The sequence below is a fragment of the Lathyrus oleraceus genome, chromosome 7 (genome assembly GCF_024323335.1).
Source record: "Lathyrus oleraceus cultivar Zhongwan6 chromosome 7, CAAS_Psat_ZW6_1.0, whole genome shotgun sequence".
NCBI classification, from domain to species: domain Eukaryota; kingdom Viridiplantae; phylum Streptophyta; class Magnoliopsida; order Fabales; family Fabaceae; genus Lathyrus; species Lathyrus oleraceus.
In genome coordinates this window covers 37136162-37157077 of record NC_066585.1, presented here as the reverse complement: position 1 = coordinate 37157077, position 20916 = coordinate 37136162, and the positions used below count along the sequence as shown (strand labels likewise).

Below are 20916 nucleotides of genomic sequence, written 5' to 3'. Positions count from 1 at the left end.
TTTGAACATTCTCTCTTTAGATTATTGTTTAATGAACTCTTTCTATTAGACTAATCATTTGATTAATCAAATTCAATTAAGCCTTGTGTGAAAATTGAGTTATGATAATTATTGAATTACTTGTTTCAGCAAATTTATATTTCTCAATTGTTTTGATTTATGATAATTTGAGTTTACTCTAATGTCTATTTAAACGTATGCTTTATAAAATTGTTGTTATCTCTTGTTTCTGTTTGTTATATGCTCTCGTGGTAACAATAATTGGCGTCAGAGCATGTAATATGCACACCTGTTAGAAAACCTCCGATTATATAAAAATAAATGTTTTTAAAAATGGTGTTAGGGAAATGGTTCAATGACCCCCTAGACCGTTTGAATTCCCATATCCTCCGTCAATAATTGGTATTAAAGCCTTTCATTTGATCAGGTCTTGCCACCTCAAAGATTGAGGATATGGGCTAGAACGATCCAAAAGGTGTGTTCAAATAATGTAATCTATACATATAAATAGATAACATGTTGCTTAGTTAATATCTATTGATTAAATGACTTCATGTCATGTGAAAAAAATAGTACCATTATGTTAATAGTTTTCATAATCATAGGTTAGAATTTCAATATGAATTTATCTAACCAAGATTGAAATGAGAACATGTTGAGGTATATGTGCTGGAATGACCACTTTGCCACATGATTGTTCCAATCTCCTTCATCTTCTATTAGTGTACCTAAATATTATTGATATGTGTGTTTGTTTGATGTATTTTGCATATGTAGTAAATGTTTGGTATGCGTGCATGATATATCTCATTCATCAGATTGCACATTATACTTTCATCTGGATCATTCCATTCATATGATGTTTTGTATAATCATCTTCATCATGCCATTCATTGACATTAAAGTTTTTTTGAATTAAAATATAATGCATCAAACATTTCTTGAATTTATTGCATCGAGTTGTTGTTATTCTTCTTTACATAGCATCCTTTATTCATCCATGCATCATTAAAATTGTTTTCGTCTTGCATTAACTCTGATAGCATATTCATTAAAATACTTTGGAATTTTATATATTTTGAAATACTTTTTAATGTTTTCCGGATATTTTGAAATATTGGTAGAAATGTATGAAATTTTTTGAAATCTATGGTACGAACACAAACACCCACCAAGAAAATGTTGGATTTTCCCAAAAAAATCCAGTAAACCTGCAACAAAATACCAATTTTTAAAAAAATTTGGTATAAATGCAACAAAACACGATTTTTTTTTAAATTTGGTAAAAACACAAACCAGATATTTTAAATTCCGGTAAATATGCATAAAATTTCTCTTACAAAAATTATTGCACCGGATATTTGTAAATAACTACCAAATTTTTTTTTACTAGTTTTACTGATTAATTTTTATTTAAACAATCTGAAAATTTGAAAGGTAAATAATGCAAAGGGTATTTTTGTCATTATAAATTTTTATGGAGGTGGCATGTCAAGGTGGGGGGTGACAGGATAAAATTTCTTTAAGGAGAGCGGTGTTGAATATTTAAATTGATTTGGGGTTTGTTAGTTCTTGGGTCTTAGGAATTTTAAGCCCAACTTCTAGAAGCATATTCTAGAAGCCTATTCTAGAAAGATTCATGGAGATCTTTAGAAGATAAGGATAAGTTTTAACTTTTGCTAGAATAATAAAGAAAATTCTAGAGAGTGATTTATGACCATTAGATTAACTTTCTGGCGGCAAAATCTCAATCATTAATTCAGGAATGTAACTAGTATAAATAGAGGTGATGCATTTGAGTTTGTATCAAGTCAATATTATAAACACTCAATAATACTGTTATTCTTCCCTTTCAAAAAAGTTTTCTATCATCTTCAAATACTTAAACACTTTCTCTTACTATCCAAAACTTGATTCCAATAAATAGTGTGTTATGGTTATTCTGTTTTGAGTAGTTATATAATATAAACATAATTAAATAGGAATGTGAAATACCTTTTCTGGTATGAATTCTCACAATTTCTTTAGATCTGGTTTTTCCGTGTACTTAATTTTCTTCGTATGTGATATTTAAATATTTACTAAATTTTGATCTAAATTATTCAGCTTCATTCTAAGTTGAAGATGAGGTTTATTCATTTAATGAGAATTTATAGTATGCAACATGATTGATCACTTGTTAGAGATATTTTTTCCGTTTCTCGACCGTGATTTCCTTGAGTACACTTACTTTGAGAAAAATGGACCAGGCTCTTTGTTGATGTTGATGTTGGTTGTGGTTCATAATTAAGATAGATACCTAAACCCGACAGAATTCATGCAACATTCTGACCTAACTTCCCATCCAAAGCAACAGGGTAAGACTTCCGACGATGATCAAGCAGAAAAATCTCAAGAAGGTAAAATGGGCGTGTTAAGAGATAATAATAATTGGAAGAGAAAGAAGATAGTGTAGATGAGTTGAGAAATTCCATGCCCTTTTCATCTTTGCATCCGTCCATGATGTAGTTTGCAATTTTGTATTTCCTTTGTTGGATTCTTGCAATCATGCCTTATATGATCCTATTCAAGAGGCTGAATGTTACATTAAATTTGATAAAGTTTGTATATTCATTTGATTTGATCCTAGTTAAATCTAATTTCTAGTCAAAGAATGTAATAAAATGTGTGAGGCGGTGTCACAATAGTCCATCTCTTCATTTTTTTTTAATTTTCTTTTGGGATTTGCATTAAAGGAACATATATTAATATTATCCTCTAAGGCAGAGCCGTCTCAAACTTATGAGATTGTCTATGTTAGAAGTTGAAGTTAACTTTAATTATATTGTGATATTTTTTCAAAAGGTCTTATTTAACCTTAAATTAATTATGAAATATATGGATGGAGGCTCTTTATGCTATAACTTGTACATGAAAAAGTGTGGGACCCATGCAACGTAGATGGTCTTGCAATGCCTTCAAAGACGGTCTTAGGATTAAATTTTTTTTATATGTAGTGACTCCAAAATATAAATACCTTCCAAAATTTAAATGGCTACATTTTTTACTAGATGGAGCAAAATCCATAGCATAAAACTGTATACAAATGTATCTAATATTAACCATTTCAATTTTATGTAAGCTAAACAAATTTATACATTCATCTTTAAATAATACCACAAGAACACATGATAAATCATAATGCAAAACAATACTTTGAAATGTAGATATTAATATTCTGCAAACATATTAAGGTATAAAAATCTGGATAGTAATATGTTTTTCAATGTACAAGACTAGTTAAGATTATAAGCAATATAACATTAGGAATACAATTATCAACAATATAACATTAGAACACCCTTATTTAGAGGTTTTTAATAGAGCAATGCTTAACCGATATAAAATTATAAAAAATATTAGAACATACTTATTTAGAGTTTTTAATAGAGCCTAATTCGGTTCAATGTGACGATAAAAAAGACATATCCTATGTATTTATAAAATTACAACTCTAATACCTCTTATGGATCCTAGATGTTGGACCTAGATTTTATTCTACACATATCTGAATTTGTACTTAAAATCATTATTATTAGGATTAAGCATCTTCAAATATATCACATTTACAACATAAATACATCTTATAAAATCAAAACATAAAACTGATTGTAGTCCAGAAAAATACTTCTAACATTCTTCCATTTGAACAAAATCAATTTTGTGATGTTAATTGAAAATAAATATTTTGAAAACGACTACGAATTTGACAACACAATTTTGACTATTTCCCCTAGTTTCGTTATTATTTTTATTAATAACTTTTTATAAGATTTACCGATTCATGATGTACTTTATAGTAGTCACATAGACATGTGTTGGTAATGGATTTAAGCAGACCAAGAATTCTATGTTTTTTTTTATCACTCTTAATTGTCCTACATTTAAAATAGTATAATAAATATTATTATTTTTCTATCATAATAAATATTTCATGGATATCATCTAAATAAATTTTATAAAAAAATGTTAATAAAAAAATCTAGTTTGCTTTTTATCAGTTCAACTGTAAAATAAAAAAGAAAACAAAACCATTTATTAAAAAAATACTTATCTTTTATTTAAATTTAAAAAATATTAAAACATCATAATTTAGTTTGTTTAAGTTAATTATTTTATCATAAGGTAAAGATATTGGAAAAATACAAAAAAAAAGTAATTTCTTTCTTCTTATTATTATTAGAACCATTTATTAAGATATAAAACTCAATAATAAATAAAACACAGAAAAAAAATAAATAATTAATTAAATTTCTTGCATTTTATTACTAATTAGGATAATGTTAGGATACTTTGAGGATATTAGGATAGTTAGGAGATTAATTATTTAATTAGGGTAATTAGGTATTAGTAATTTAATTAGTATAATTAAGGTTTGTTCAATTAGCATAATTTTATTTACAATGATCATTTAGTAATTAGTTATCTATTTATAATCAACAAAAAGAAATAATAAAATATAACTAATTAGGGAATATAATTAATTAGGGAATAGTAAATAAGGGAATAATTAATTAGGGAATATTAACTAATTATGGAATATTAATTAATTAGGGAATATTAAATAATTAACTATAACTGGAATAAGTTTAGGGGTTTTTGATATATATGGATAATAAATAAAGGATAAGGGATATAAAATATAAAATTAACCTTTATAATTAACTTGATTTTATTTAATATAAATTAGTAATACTTCTATTATGAGTTTATTTTCTAAATCAAACTAATTATTATATTTTTGCAAATTAACAAATAATTAAAATCAAATTCACACACCTAAACTATTAATTAACATTAGATTAATGTAATTAAGTTAGTAATCTGGGTTTACAATATTTCAATATTTTATTTGTTTTTTTATAGTTTGATTTGCTTATTTTCTATTATTAAAATAATTATAGGAAAAATATTTAAATGATTAGGGATTAATATAACAAAAAATTATGGTTAATTGATTGGGATTTTTTGGAATAATTATGGCCTAAAATTTTGGGATAAAAAAATTGGGGATAAATATAAAATCCTAGGGTTTCAAGAGATAAATCAGGGATAAAAATCATGGATAAAAGTAAGGAATAAGGGATATGATATTGGGTTAATTAAAGTTTTTAATATTCAATATCAAATATCATTATGAATTTATTTTCTTAAATAAATTAAATATTAAATATTTGCAAAATGATTAAGGGATGAAATCAATTGAACACACCATAAACTATAAGTCCTCTACCCTAGCGTATTGAGGAATTTTCTTAAAATCAATCGCTTCTCCGCCTCCGATGTGTGAGAAGTTTCAAGGGATAAAAACAATCAACAAAAAAACCTTTTTATACAAGAACTACGGTACTCTGACCCTTCATCTAACGTGATGGTACGTAGGCATAGAGCTGTAAACTCTAGCGAGTATAATAATCAAAAACATTTTTTAGATCTTCCCTAATTAAAATTATAAAACATTTTTGTAAATAAATGAACAATTAAAAAACGAATAGATGATAAACAAACATATCAAGCACATAGTAACCCTAGATTTAGAGGAGGATCTCATTAAGTACAATGTATATGAGGGGTGCTAATACCTTCGCCTTGCATAACCGACTTCTGAGTCCACTCATCGTTACGATGACAATACTTTTGCGGTTTTCTCGATATTTTCCCTTTCCTCTTGTAATAAATAAAAACGGATGATGACTCTGTATTTTTCGCGTAACGGTAATTGCTGCATAACTATTATACGTCTGAAAACAAAGTCTTTTCCTATGGATCACTTTGGTTAAGCTGTGGGGAAGCCTGAACACAAAGCTGGAGTCTATGTATTCTTTAGTCAGGTCATCGCTCGAAAAATCGATGGGATCAAGTGTATTTCCATATACGAAGACTTGGAGCAGGTTGTTGATTCTCGAAGATTTAAGTCAAGATCAGCGAAGCATACACCATATATAACAAGAGAGGATCAAGATAAGAAGACTAGTTTTTTTAAGGAGTATCTTGTATCAAGTGTTTGTATAATATCTGTAAGATAATTGTCATATTATCATTATACTGGAAGAAACAAAAGGAAACCATTGAAAGGTGAATTAAGCACCTTCGAGGATGATAAAGTTGAACCATAATATATCTGATGCACTATTCTCCCTCTCTCTCTCGCTCTCTTTAATTTTCTGCATATTTTTTCATGCTTAGGTTTGTATTTCCTTCATTCAATAACATGCCATTAGAATTTATCTTATAGAGATTTCGTGATTAAAGTTTAGATCTATGATAGATCTAGTCATTTGAACATTCTCTCTTTAGATTATTGTTTAATGAACTCTTTCTATTAGACTAATCATTTGATTAATCAAATTCAATTTAAGCCTTGTGTGAAAATTGAGTTATGATAATTATTGAATTACTTGTTTCAGCAAATTTATATTTCTCAATTGTTTTGATTTATGATAATTTGAGTTTACTCTAATGTCTATTTAAACGTATGCTTTATAAAATTGTTGTTATCTCTTGTTTCTGTTTGTTATATGCTCTCGTGGTAACAATAATTGGCGTCAGAGCATGTAATATGCACACCTGTTAGAAAACCTCCGATTATATAAAAATAAATGTTTTTAAAAATGGTGTTAGGGAAATGGTTCAATGACCCCCTAGACCGTTTGAATTCCCATATCCTCCGTCAATAATTGGTATTAAAGCCTTTTCATTTGATCAGGTCTTGCCACCTCAAAGATTGAGGATATGGGCTAGAACGATCCAAAAGGTGTGTTCAAATAATGTAATCTATACATATAAATAGATAACATGTTGCTTAGTTAATATCTATTGATTAAATGACTTCATGTCATGTGAAAAAAATAGTACCATTATGTTAATAGTTTTCATAATCATAGGTTAGAATTTCAATATGAATTTATCTAACCAAGATTGAAATGAGAACATGTTGAGGTATATGTGCTGGAATGACCACTTTGCCACATGATTGTTCCAATCTCCTTCATCTTCTATTAGTGTACCTAAATATTTATTGATATGTGTGTTTGTTTGATGTATTTTGCATATGTAGTAAATGTTTGGTATGCGTGCATGATATATCTCATTCATCAGATTGCACATTATACTTTCATCTGGATCATTCCATTCATATGATGTTTTGTATAATCATCTTCATCATGCCATTCATTGACATTAAAGTTTTTTTGAATTAAAATATAATGCATCAAACATTTCTTGAATTTATTGCATCGAGTTGTTGTTATTCTTCTTTACATAGCATTCTTTATTCATCCATGCATCATTAAAATTGTTTTCGTCTTGCATTAACTCTGATAGCATATTCATTAAAATACTTTGGAATTTTATATATTTTGAAATACTTTTTAATGTTTTCCGGATATTTTGAAATATTGGTAGAAATGTATGAAATTTTTTGAAATCTATGGTACGAACACAAACACCTACCAAGAAAATGTTGGATTTTCCCAAAAAAATCCAGTAAACCTGCAACAAAATACCAATTTTTAAAAAAATTTGGTATAAATGCAACAAAACACGATTTTTTTTTAAATTTGGTAAAAACACAAACCAGATATTTTAAATTCCGGTAAATATGCATAAAATTTCTCTTACAAAAATTATTGCAACGGATATTTGTAAATAACTACCAAATTTTTTTTTACTAGTTTTACTGATTAATTTTTATTTAAACAATCTGAAAATTTGAAAGGTAAATAATGCAAAGGGTATTTTTGTCATTATAAATTTTTATGGAGGTGGCATGTCAAGGTGGGGGGTGACAGGATAAAATTTCTTTAAGGAGAGCGGTGTTGAATATTTAAATTGATTTGGGGTTTGTTAGTTCTTGGGTCTTAGGAATTTTAAGCCCAACTTCTAGAAGCATATTCTAGAAGCCTATTCTAGAAAGATTCATGGAGATCTTTAGAAGATAAGGATAAGTTTTAACTTTTGCTAGAATAATAAAGAAAATTCTAGAGAGTGATTTATGACCATTAGATTAACTTTCTGGCGGCAAAATCTCAATCATTAATTCAGGAATGTAACTAGTATAAATAGAGGTGATGCATTTGAGTTTGTATCAAGTCAATATTATAAACACTCAATAATACTGTTATTCTTCCCTTTCAAAAAAGTTTTCTATCATCTTCCAAATACTTAAACACTTTCTCTTACTATCCAAAACTTGATTCCAATAAATAGTGTGTTATGGTTATTCTGTTTTGAGTAGTTATATATTATATAAACATAAATTAAACAGGAATGTGAAATACCTTTTCTGGTATGAATTTTCACAATTTCTTTAGATCTGGTTTTTCCGTCTACTTAATTTTCTTCGTATGTGATATTTAAATATTTACTAAATTTTGATCTAAATTATGCAGCTTCATTCTAAGTTGAAGATGAGGTTTATTCATTTAATGAGAATTTATAGTATGCAACATGATTGATCACTTGTTAGAGATATTTTTTCCGTTTCTCGACCGTGATTTCCTTGAGTACACTTACTTTGAGAAAAATGGACCAGGCTCTTTGTTGATGTTGATGTTGGTTGTGGTTCATAATTAAGATAGATACCTAAACCCGACAGAATTCATGCAACATTCTGACCTAACTTCCCATCCAAAGCAACAGGGTAAGACTTCCGACGATGATCAAGCAGAAAAATCTCAAGAAGGTAAAATGGGCGTGTTAAGAGATAATAATAATTGGAAGAGAAAGAAGATAGTGTAGATGAGTTGAGAAATTCCATGCCCTTTTCATCTTTGCATCCGTCCATGATGTAGTTTGCAATTTTGTATTTCCTTTGTTGGATTCTTGCAATCATGCCTTATATGATCCTATTCAAGAGGCTGAATGTTACATTAAATTTGATAAAGTTTGTATATTCATTTGATTTGATCCTAGTTAAATCTAATTTCTAGTCAAAGAATGTAATAAAATGTGTGAGGCGGTGTCACAATAGTCCATCTCTTCATTTTTTTTTTAATTTTCTTTTGGGATTTGCATTAAAGGAACATATATTAATATTATCCTCTAAGGCAGAGCCGTCTCAAACTTATGAGATTGTCTATGTTAGAAGTTGAAGTTAACTTTAATTATATTGTGATATTTTTTCAAAAGGTCTTATTTAACCTTAAATTAATTATGAAATATATGGATGGAGGCTCTTTATGCTATAACTTTTACATGAAAAAGTGTGGGACCCATGCAACGTAGATGGTCTTGCAATGCCTTCAAAGACGGTCTTAGGATTAAATTTTTTTTATATGTAGTGACTCCAAAATATAAATACCTTCCAAAATTTAAATGGCTACTTTTTATTAACACATATCTATTTATAATCAACAAAAAGAAAAATAAAAAATATAACTATTTAGGGAATTTTAATTAATTAGGGAATAGTAAATAAGGGAATAACTAATTAGGGAATATTAACTAATTATGGAATATTAATTAATTAGGGAATATTAAATAAACAAATATAACTAACTGGAATAAGTTTAGGGGTTTGATTATCTAATTATGGATAATAAATAAAGGATAAGGGATAAAAAATATAAAATTAACCTTTATAATTAACTTCATTTTATTTAATATAAATTAGTTATACTTCTATTATGAGTTTATTTTCTAAATCAAACTAATTATTATATTTTTGCAAATTAACAAATAATTAAAATCAAATTCACACACCTAAACTATTAATTAACATTAGATTAATGTAATTAAGTTAGTAATCTGGGTTTACAATATTTCAATATTTTATTTGTTTTTTTATAGTTTGATTTGCTTATTTTCTATTATTAAAATAATTATAGGAAAAATATTTAAATGATTAGGTATTAATATAACAAAAAATTATGGTTAATTGATTGGGATTTTTTGGAATAATTATGGCCTAAAATTTTGGGATAAAAAAATTGGGGATAAATATAAAATCCTAGGGTTTCAAGAGATAAATCAGGCATAAAAATCATGGAAAAAGTAAGGAATAAGGGATATGATATTGGGTTAATTAAAGTTTTTAATATTCAATATCAAATATCATTATGAATTTATTTTCTTAAATAAATTAAATATTAAATATTAAGTACAATGTATATGAGGGGTGCTAATACCTTCGCCTTGCATAACCGACTTCTGAGTCCACTCATCGTTACGATGACAATACTTTTGCGGTTTTCTCGATATTTTCCCTTTCCTCTTGTAATAAATAAAAACGGATGATGACTCTGTATTTTTCGCGTAACGGTAATTGCTGCATAACTATTATACGTCTGAAAACAAAGTCTTTTCCTATGGATCACTTTGGTTAAGCTGTGGGGAAGCCTGAACACAAAGCTGGAGTCTATGTATTCTTTAGTCAGGTCATCGCTCGAAAAATCGATGGGATCAAGTGTATTTCCATATATGAAGACTTGGAGCAGGTTGTTGATTCTCGAAGATTTAAGTCAAGATCAGCGAAGCATACACCATATATAACAAGAGAGGATCAAGATAAGAAGACTAGCTTTTTTAAGGAGTATCTTGTATCAAGTGTTTGTATAATATCTGTAAGATAATTGTCATATTATCATTATACTGGAAGAAACAAAAGGAAACCATTGAAAGGTGAATTAAGCACCTTCGAGGATGATAAAGTTGAACCATAATATATCTGATGCACTATTCTCCCTCTCTCTCTCGCTCTCTTTAATTTTCTGCATATTTTTTCATGCTTAGGTTTGTATTTCCTTCATTCAATAACATGCCATTAGAATTTATCTTATAGAGATTTCGTGATTAAAGTTTAGATCTATGATAGATCTAGTCATTTGAACATTCTCTCTTTAGATTATTGTTTAATGAACTCTTTCTATTAGACTAATCATTTGATTAATCAAATTCAATTTAAGCCTTGTGTGAAAATTGAGTTATGATAATTATTGAATTACTTGTTTCAGCAAATTTATATTTCTCAATTGTTTTGATTTATGATAATTTGAGTTTACTCTAATGTCTATTTAAACGTATGCTTTATAAAATTGTTGTTATCTCTTGCTTCTGTTTGTTATATGCTCTCATGGTAACAATAATTGGCGTCAGAGCATGTAATATGCACACCTGTTAGAAAACCTCCGATTATATAAAAATAAATGTTTTTAAAAATGGTGTTAGGGAAATGGTTCAATGACCCCCTAGACCGTTTGAATTCCCATATCCTCCGTCAATAATTGGTATTAAAGTCTTTTCATTTGATCAGGTCTTGCCACCTCAAAGATTGAGGATATGGGCTAGAACGATCCAAAAGGTGTGTTCAAATAATGTAATCTATACATATAAATAGATAACATGTTGCTTAGTTAATATCTATTGATTAAATGACTTCATGTCATGTGAAAAAAATAGTACCATTATGTTAATAGTTTTCATAATCATAGGTTAGAATTTCAATATGAATTTATCTAACCAAGATTGAAATGAGAACATGTTGAGGTATATGTGCTGGAATGACCACTTTGCCACATGATTGTTCCAATCTCCTTCATCTTCTATTAGTGTACCTAAATATTTATTGATATGTGTGTTTGTTTGATGTATTTTGCATATGTAGTAAATGTTTGGTATGCGTGCATGATATATCTCATTCATCAGATTGCACATTATACTTTCATCTGGATCATTCCATTCATATGATGTTTTGTATAATCATCTTCATCATGCCATTCATTGACATTAAAGTTTTTTTGAATTAAAATATAATGCATCAAACATTTCTTGAATTTATTGCATCGAGTTGTTGTTATTCTTCTTTACATAGCATTCTTTATTCATCCATGCATCATTAAAATTGTTTTCGTCTTGCATTAACTCTGATAGCATATTCATTAAAATACTTTGGAATTTTATATATTTTGAAATACTTTTTAATGTTTTCCGGATATTTTGAAATATTGGTAGAAATGTATGAAATTTTTTGAAATCTATGGTACGAACACAAACACCTACCAAGAAAATGTTGGATTTTCCCAAAAAAATCCAGTAAACCTGCAACAAAATACCAATTTTTAAAAAAATTTGGTATAAATGCAACAAAACACGATTTTTTTTTAAATTTGGTAAAAACACAAACCAGATATTTTAAATTCCGGTAAATATGCATAAAATTTCTCTTACAAAAATTATTGCACCGGATATTTGTAAATAACTACAAATTTTTTTTTACTAGTTTTACTGATTAATTTTTATTTAAACAATCTGAAAATTTGAAAGGTAAATAATGCAAAGGGTATTTTTGTCATTATAAATTTTATGGAGGTGGCATGTCAAGGTGGGGGGTGACAGGATAAAATTTCTTTAAGGAGAGCGGTGTTGAATATTTAAATTGATTTGGGGTTTGTTAGTTCTTGGGTCTTAGGAATTTTAAGCCCAACTTCTAGAAGCATATTCTAGAAGCCTATTCTAGAGAGATTCATGGAGATCTTTAGAAGATAAGGATAAGTTTTAACTTTTGCTAGAATAATAAAGAAAATTCTAGAGAGTGATTTATGACCATTAGATTAACTTTCTGGCGGCAAAATCTCAATCATTAATTCAGGAATGTAACTAGTATAAATAGAGGTGATGCATTTGAGTTTGTATCAAGTCAATATTATAACACTCAATAATACTGTTATTCTTCCCTTTCAAAAAAGTTTTCTATCATCTTCCAAATACTTAAACACTTTCTCTTACTATCCAAAACTTGATTACAATAAATAGTGTGTTATGGTTATTCTGTTTTGAGTAGTTATATATTATATAAACATAAATTAAACAGGAATGTGAAATACCTTTTCTGGTATGAATTTTCACAATTTCTTTAGATCTGGTTTTTCCGTCTACTTAATTTTCTTCGTATGTGATATTTAAATATTTACTAAATTTTGATCTAAATTATGCAGCTTCATTCTAAGTTGAAGATGAGGTTTATTCATTTAATGAGAATTTATAGTATGCAACATGATTGATCACTTGTTAGAGATATTTTTTCCGTTTCTCGACCGTGATTTCCTTGAGTACACTTACTTTGAGAAAAATGGACCAGGCTCTTTGTTGATGTTGATGTTGGTTGTGGTTCATAATTAAGATAGATACCTAAACCCGACAAAATTCATGCAACATTCTGACCTAACTTCCCATCCAAAGCAACAGGGTAAGACTTCCGACGATGATCAAGCAGAAAAATCTCAAGAAGGTAAAATGGGCGTGTTAAGAGATAATAATAATTGGAAGAGAAAGAAGATAGTGTAGATGAGTTGAGAAATTCCATGCCCTTTTCATCTTTGCATCCGTGATCCGTCCATGATGTAGTTTGCAATTTTGTATTTCCTTTGTTGGATTCTTGCAATCATGCCTTATATGATCCTATTCAAGAGGCTGAATGTTACATTAAATTTGATAAAGTTTGTATATTCATTTGATTTGATCCTAGTTAAATCTAATTTCTAGTCAAAGAATGTAATAAAATGTGTGAGGCGGTGTCACAATAGTCCATCTCTTCATTTTTTTTTTTAATTTTCTTTTGGGATTTGCATTAAAGGAACATATATTAATATCATCTCTAAGGCAGAGCCGTCTCAAACTTATGAGATTGTCTATGTTAGAAGTTGAAGTTAACTTTAATTATATTGTGATATTTTTCAAAAGGTCTTATTTAACCTTAAATTAATTTGAAATATATGGATGGAGGCTCTTTATGCTATAACTTTTACATGAAAAAGTGTGGGACCCATGCAACGTAGATGGTCTTGCAATGCCTTCAAAGACGGTCTTGGGATTAAATTTTTTTTATATGTAGTGACTCCAAAATATAAATACCTTCCAAAATTTAAATGGCTACATTTTTTTACTAGATGGAGCAAAATCCATAGCATAAAACTGTATACAAATGTATCTAATATTAACCATTTCAATTTTATGTAAGCTAAACAAATTTATACATTCATCTTTAAATAATACCACAAGAACACATGATAAATCATAATGCAAAAAAATACTTTGAAATGTAGATATTAATATTCTGCAAACATATTAAGGTATAAAAATCTGGATAGTAATATGTTTTTCAATGTACAAGACTAGTTAAGATTATAAGCAATATAACATTAGGAATACAATTATCAACAATATAACATTAGAACACCCTTATTTAGAGGTTTTTAATAGAGCAATGCTTAACCGATATAAAATTATAAAAAATATTAGAACATACTTATTTAGAGTTTTTAATAGAGCCTAATTCGGTTCAATGTGACGATAAAAAGACATATCCTATGTATTTATAAAATTACAACTCTAATACCTCTTATGGATCCTAGATGTTGGACCTAGATTTTATTCTACACATATCTGAATTTGTACTTAAAACTCATTATTATTAGGATTAAGCATCTTCAAATATATCACATTTACAACATAAATACATCTTATAAAATCAAAACATAAAACTGATTGTAGTCCAGAAAAATACTTCTAACATTCTTCCATTTGAACAAAATCAATTTTGTGATGTTAATTGAAAATAAATATTTTGAAAACGACTACGAATTTGACAACACAATTTTGACTATTTCCCCTAGTTTCGTTATTATTTTTATTAATAACTTTTTATAAGATTTACCGATTCATGATGTACTTTATAGTAGTCACATAGACATGTGTTGGTAATGGATTTAAGCAGACCAAGAATTCTATGTTTATTTTTTTATCACTCTTAATTGTCCTACATTTAAAATAGTATAATAAAATTATTATTTTTCTATCATAATAAATATTTCATGGATATCATCTAAATAAATTTTATAAAAAAATGTTAATAAAACAATCTAGTTGAAATTCCTTTTTATCAGTTCAACTGTAAAATAAAAAGAAAACAAAACATTTATTAAAAAAATACTTATTTTTATTTAAATTTAAAAAATATTAAAACATCATAATTTAGTTTGTTTAAGTTAATTATTTTATCATAAGGTAAAGATATTGGAAAAATACAAAAAAAAAGTAATTTTCTTCTTCTTATTATTATGAGAACAATTTATTAAGATATAGAACTCAATAATAAATAAAACACAGAAAAAACAAATAAATAATTAAATTTCTTGCATTTTATTACTAATTAGGATAATGTTAGGATACTTTGAGGATATTAGGATAGTTAGGAGATTAATTATTTAATTAGGGTAATTAGGTATTAGTAATTTAATTAGTATAATTAGGTTTGTTCAATTAGCATAATTTTATTTACAATGATCATTTAGTAATTAGTTATCTATTTATAATCAACAAAAAGAAAAATAAAAAATATAACTATTTAGGGAATTTTAATTAATTAGGGAATAGTAAATAAGGGAATAACTAATTAGGGAATATTAACTAATTATGGAATATTAATTAATTAGGGAATATTAAATAAACAATATAACTAACTGGAATAAGTTTAGGGGTTTGATTATCTAATTATGGATAATAAATAAAGGATAAGGGATATAAAATATAAAATTAACCTTTATAATTAACTTGATTTTATTTAATATAAATTAGTTATACTTCTATTATGAGTTTATTTTCTAAATCAAACTAATTATTATATTTTTGCAAATTAACAAATAATTAAAATCAAATTCACACACCTAAACTATTAATTAACATTAGATTAATGTAATTAAGTTAGTAATCTGGGTTTACAATATTTCAATATTTTATTTGTTTTTTTATAGTTTGATTTGCTTATTTTCTATTATTAAAATAATTATAGGAAAAATATTTAAATGATTAGGGATTAATATAACAAAAATTATGGTTAATTGATTGGGATTTTTGGAATAATTATGGCCTAAAATTTGGGATAAAAAAATTGGGGATAAATATAAAATCCTAGGGTTTCAAGAGATAAATCAGGGATAAAAATCAATGGATAAAAGTAAGGAATAAGGGATATGATATTGGGTTAATTAAAGTTTTTAATATTCAATATCAAATATCATTATGAATTTATTTTCTTAAATAAATTAAATATTAAATATTTGCAAAATGATTAAGGGATAAAATCAATTGAACACACCATAAACTATAAGTCCTCTACCCTAGCGTATTGAGGAATTTCTTAAAATCAATCACTTCTCCGCCTCCGATGTGTGAGAAGTTTCAAGGGATAAAAACAATCAACAAAAAAACCTTTTTATACAAGAACTACGGTACTCTGACCCTTCATCTAACGTGATGGTACGTAGGCATAGAGCTGTAAACTCTAGCGAGTATAATAATCAAAAACATTTTTAGATCTTCCCTAATTAAAATTATAAAACATTTTTGTAAATAAATGAACAATTAAAAAACGAATAGATGATAAACAAACATATCAAGCACATAGTAACCCTAGATTTAGAGGAGGATCTCATTAAGTACAATGTATATGAGGGGTGCTAATACCTTCGCCTTGCATAACCGACTTCTGAGTCCACTCATCGTTACGATGACAATACTTTTGCGGTTTTCTCGATATTTTCCCTTTCCTCTTGTAATAAATAAAAACGGATGATGACTCTGTATTTTTCGCGTAACGGTAATTGCTGCATAACTATTATACGTCTGAAAACAAAGTCTTTTCCTATGGATCACTTTGGTTAAGTTGTGGGGAAGCCTGAACACAAAGCTGGAGTCTATGTATTCTTTAGTCAGGTCATCGCTCGAAAAATCGATGGGATCAAGTGTATTTCCATATATGAAGACTTGGAGCAGGTTGTTGATTCTCGAAGATTTAAGTCAAGATCAGCGAAGCATACACCATATATAACAAGAGAGGATCAAGATAAGAAGACTAGCTTTTTTAAGGAGTATCTTGTATCAAGTGTTTGTATAATATCTGTAAGATAATTGTCATATTATCATTATACTTGAAGAAACAAAAGGAAACCATTGAAAGGTGAATTAAGCACCTTCGAGGATGATAAAGTTGAACCATAATATATCTGATGCACTATTCTCCTCTCTCTCTCGCTCTTTAATTTTCTGCATATTTTTTCATGCTTAGGTTTGTATTTCCTTCATTCAATAACATGCCATTAGAATTTATCTTATAGAGATTTCGTGATTAAAGTTTAGATCTATGATAGATCTAGTCATTTGAACATTCTCTCTTTAGATTATTGTTAATGAACTCTTTCTATTAGACTAATCATTTGATTAATCAAATTCAATTTAAGCCTTGTGTGAAAATTGAGTTATGATAATTATTGAAATACTTGTTTCAGCAAATTTATATTTCTCAATTGTTTTGATTTATGATAATTTGAGTTTACTCTAATGTCTATTTAAACGTATGCTTTATAAAATTGTTGTTATCTCTTGCTTCTGTTTGTTATATGCTCTCATGGTAACAATAATTGGTGTCAGAGCATGTAATATGCACACCTGTTAGAAAACCTCTGATTTTATAAAAATAAATGTTTTAAAAATGGTATTAGGGAAATGGTTCAATGACCCCCTAGAACGTTTGAATTCCTATATCCTCCGTCAATAATTGGTATTAAAGCCTGTTATTTTCATCAGGTCTTGCCACCTCAAAGATTGAGGATATGGGCTAGAACGATCCAAAAGGTGTGTTCAAATAATGTAATCTATACATATAAATAGATAACATGTTGCTTAGTTAATATCTATTGATTAAATGACTTTATGTCATGTGAAAAAAATAATACCATTATGTTAATAGTTTTCATAATCATAGGTTTGAATTTCAATATGAATTTATCTAACCAAGATTGAAATGAGAACATGTTGAGGTATATGTGCTGAGAATGACCACTTTGCCACATGATTGTTCCAATCTCCTTCATCTTCTATTAGTGTAGCTTAATTATTTATGATATGTGTGTTTGTTTGATGTACTTGCAATCATGCCTTATATGATCCTATTCAAGAGGCTGAATGTTACATTAAATTTGATAAAGTTTGTATATTCATTTGATTTGATCCTAATTAAATCTAATTTCTAGTCAAAGAATGTAATAAAATGTGTGAGGCGGTGTCACAATAGTCCATCTCTTCATTTTTTTTTTTAATTTTCTTTTGGGATTTGCATTAAAGGAACATATATTAATATTATCCTCTAAGGCAGAGCCGTCTCAAACTTATGAGATTGTCTATGTTAGAGGTTGAAGTTAACTTTAATTATATTGTGATATTTTTTCAAAAGGTCTTATTTAACCTTAAATTAATTATGAAATATATGGATGGAGGCTCTTTATGCTATAACTTTTACATGAAAAAGTGTGGGACCCATGCAACGTAGATGGTCTTGCAATGCCTTCAAAGACGGTCTTGGGATTAAAATTTTTTTATATGTAGTGACTCCAAAATATAAATACCTTCCAAAATTTAAATGGCTACATTTTTTACTAGATGGAGCAAAATCCATAGCATAAAACTGTATACAAATGTATCTAATATTAACCATTTCAATTTTATGTAAGCTAAACAAATTTATACATTCATCTTTAAATAATACCACAAGAACACATGATAAATCATAATGCAAAACAATACTTTGAAATGTAGATATTAATATTCTGCAAACATATTAAGGTATAAAAATCTGGATAGTAATATGTTTTTCAATGTACAAGACTTGTTAAGATTATAAGCAATATAACATTAGGAATACAATTATCAACAATATAACATTAGAACACCCTTATTTAGAGGTTTTTAATAGAGCAATGCTTAACCGATATAAAATTATAAAAAATATTAGAACATACTTATTTAGAGTTTTTAATAGAGCCTAATTCGGTTCAATGTGACGATAAAGAAGACATATCCTATGTATTTATAAAATTACAACTCTAATACCTCCTATGGATCCAAGATGTTGGACCTAGATTTTATTCTACACAAATCTGAATTTGTATTTAAAATTCATTATTATTAGGATTAAGCATCTTCAAATATATCACATTTACAACATAAATACATCTTATAGAATCAAAACTTAAAATTGATTGTAGTCCAGAAAAATACTTCTAACATTATTCCATTTGAACAAAATCAATTGTGTGATGTTAATTTGAAAATAAATATTTAAAAAACGACTAAGAATTTTACAACACAGTTTTGACTATTTCCCCTAGTTTCGTTATTATTTTTATTAATAACTTTTTATAAGATTTACCGATTCATGATGTACTTTATAGTAGTCACATAGACATGTGTTGGTAATGGATTTAAGTAGACCAAGAATTCTATGTTTATTTTTTTTATCACTCTTAATTGTCCTACATTTAAAATAGTATAATAAAATTATTATTTTTCTATCATAATAAATATTATATGGATATCATCTAAATAAATTTTATAAAAAAAATGTTAATAAAACAATCTCGTTGAAAATCCTATTTATCAATTCAATTGTAAAATAAAAAAGAAAACAAAACTATTTATTAAAAAAAATAATTATCTTTTATTTAAATTTAAAAAATATAAAAACATCATAATTTATTTTGTTTGAGTTAATTACTTTATCATAAGGTAAAGATATTGGAAAAATACAAAAGTATATGTCATTTTCTTCTTATTATTATTATGAGAATAATTTATTAAGATATAAAACTCAATAATAATTAACACACACAAAAATCAAATAAATAATTAAATTTCTTGCATGTTATTACTAATTAGGATAATGTTAGGATACTTTGAGGATATTAGGATAGTTAGGAGATTAATTATTTAATTAGGGTAATTAGGGATTAGTAATTTAATTAGTATTATTAGGTTTGTTCAATTAGCATAATTTTATTTACAATGATCATTTAGTAATTAGTTATCTATTTATAATCAACAAAAAGAAAAATAAAAAATATAACTAATTAGGGAATATTAATTAATTAGGGAATATTAAATAAGGGAATAACTAATTAGGGAATATTAACTAATTAATTAGGGAATATTAAATAAAAAATATAACTAACTGGCATAAGTTTAAGGGTTTGATTATCTAATTATGGATAATAAATAAAGGATAAGGGATATAAAATATAATATAAACCTTTATAATTAACTTGATTTTATTTAATATAAAATAATTATACATCTATTATGAGTTTATTTCAAATCAAACTAATTATTATATTTTTGCAAATTATCAAATAATTAAAATCAACTTCACATACCTAAACTATTAATTAACGTTAGATTAATGTAATTAAGTTAATAATCTGGGTTTTATATATTTCAATATTTTATTTGTTTTTTTATAGTTTGATTTGTTTATTTTCTATTATTAAATAATTAAAGGAAAAATATTTAAATGATTAGGGATTAATATAACAAAAAATTATGGTTAATTGATTGGGATTTTTTGGAATAATTTTGGGATAAAAAAATTGAGGATAAATATAAAATCTTAGGGTTTCAAGAGATAAATCAGGGATAAAAATCATGGATAAAAGTAAGGAATAAAGGATATGATATTGGGTCAATTAAAGTTTTTAATATTCAATATCAAATATCATTTTGAATTTATTTTCTTAAATAAATTAAATATTAAATATTTGCAAAATGATTAAGGGAAAAAATCAATTGAGCACACCTTAAACTATAAGTCCTCTACCCTAGCGTATTGAGGAATTTTCTTAAAATCAATCACTTCTACGCCTCCGATGTGTGAGAATTTTCAAGGGATAAAAACAATCAACAAAAAAACCCTTTTATACAAGAACTACGGTACTCGGACCCTTCATCTAACGTGATAGTACGTAGGCATAAAGCTGTAAACTCTAGCGAGTATAATAATCAAAAATATTTTTTAGATCATCCCTAATTAAAATAATAAAACATTTTTGTAAATAA

The 20916-nt window shown here is 26.9% G+C and overlaps 1 long non-coding RNA gene across 3 annotated transcripts; it reads left to right on the top strand.

Moving 5' to 3' along the window:
* The first annotated feature begins 1985 nt into the window (after window positions 1-1985).
* Window positions 1986-13558, top strand: LOC127105628 (uncharacterized). 3 transcript variants are annotated; one of them, XR_007795064.1, is made up of 2 exons: window positions 1986-2003; window positions 12972-13558. It is a non-coding gene; the product is annotated as an uncharacterized LOC127105628 (long non-coding RNA). The 3 variants fall into 3 exon arrangements; XR_007795062.1 differs by lacking the exon at window positions 1986-2003 and adding an exon at window positions 8144-8326; XR_007795063.1 differs by lacking the exon at window positions 1986-2003 and adding an exon at window positions 12705-12868.
* The last annotated feature ends 7358 nt before the right edge of the window (window positions 13559-20916 follow it).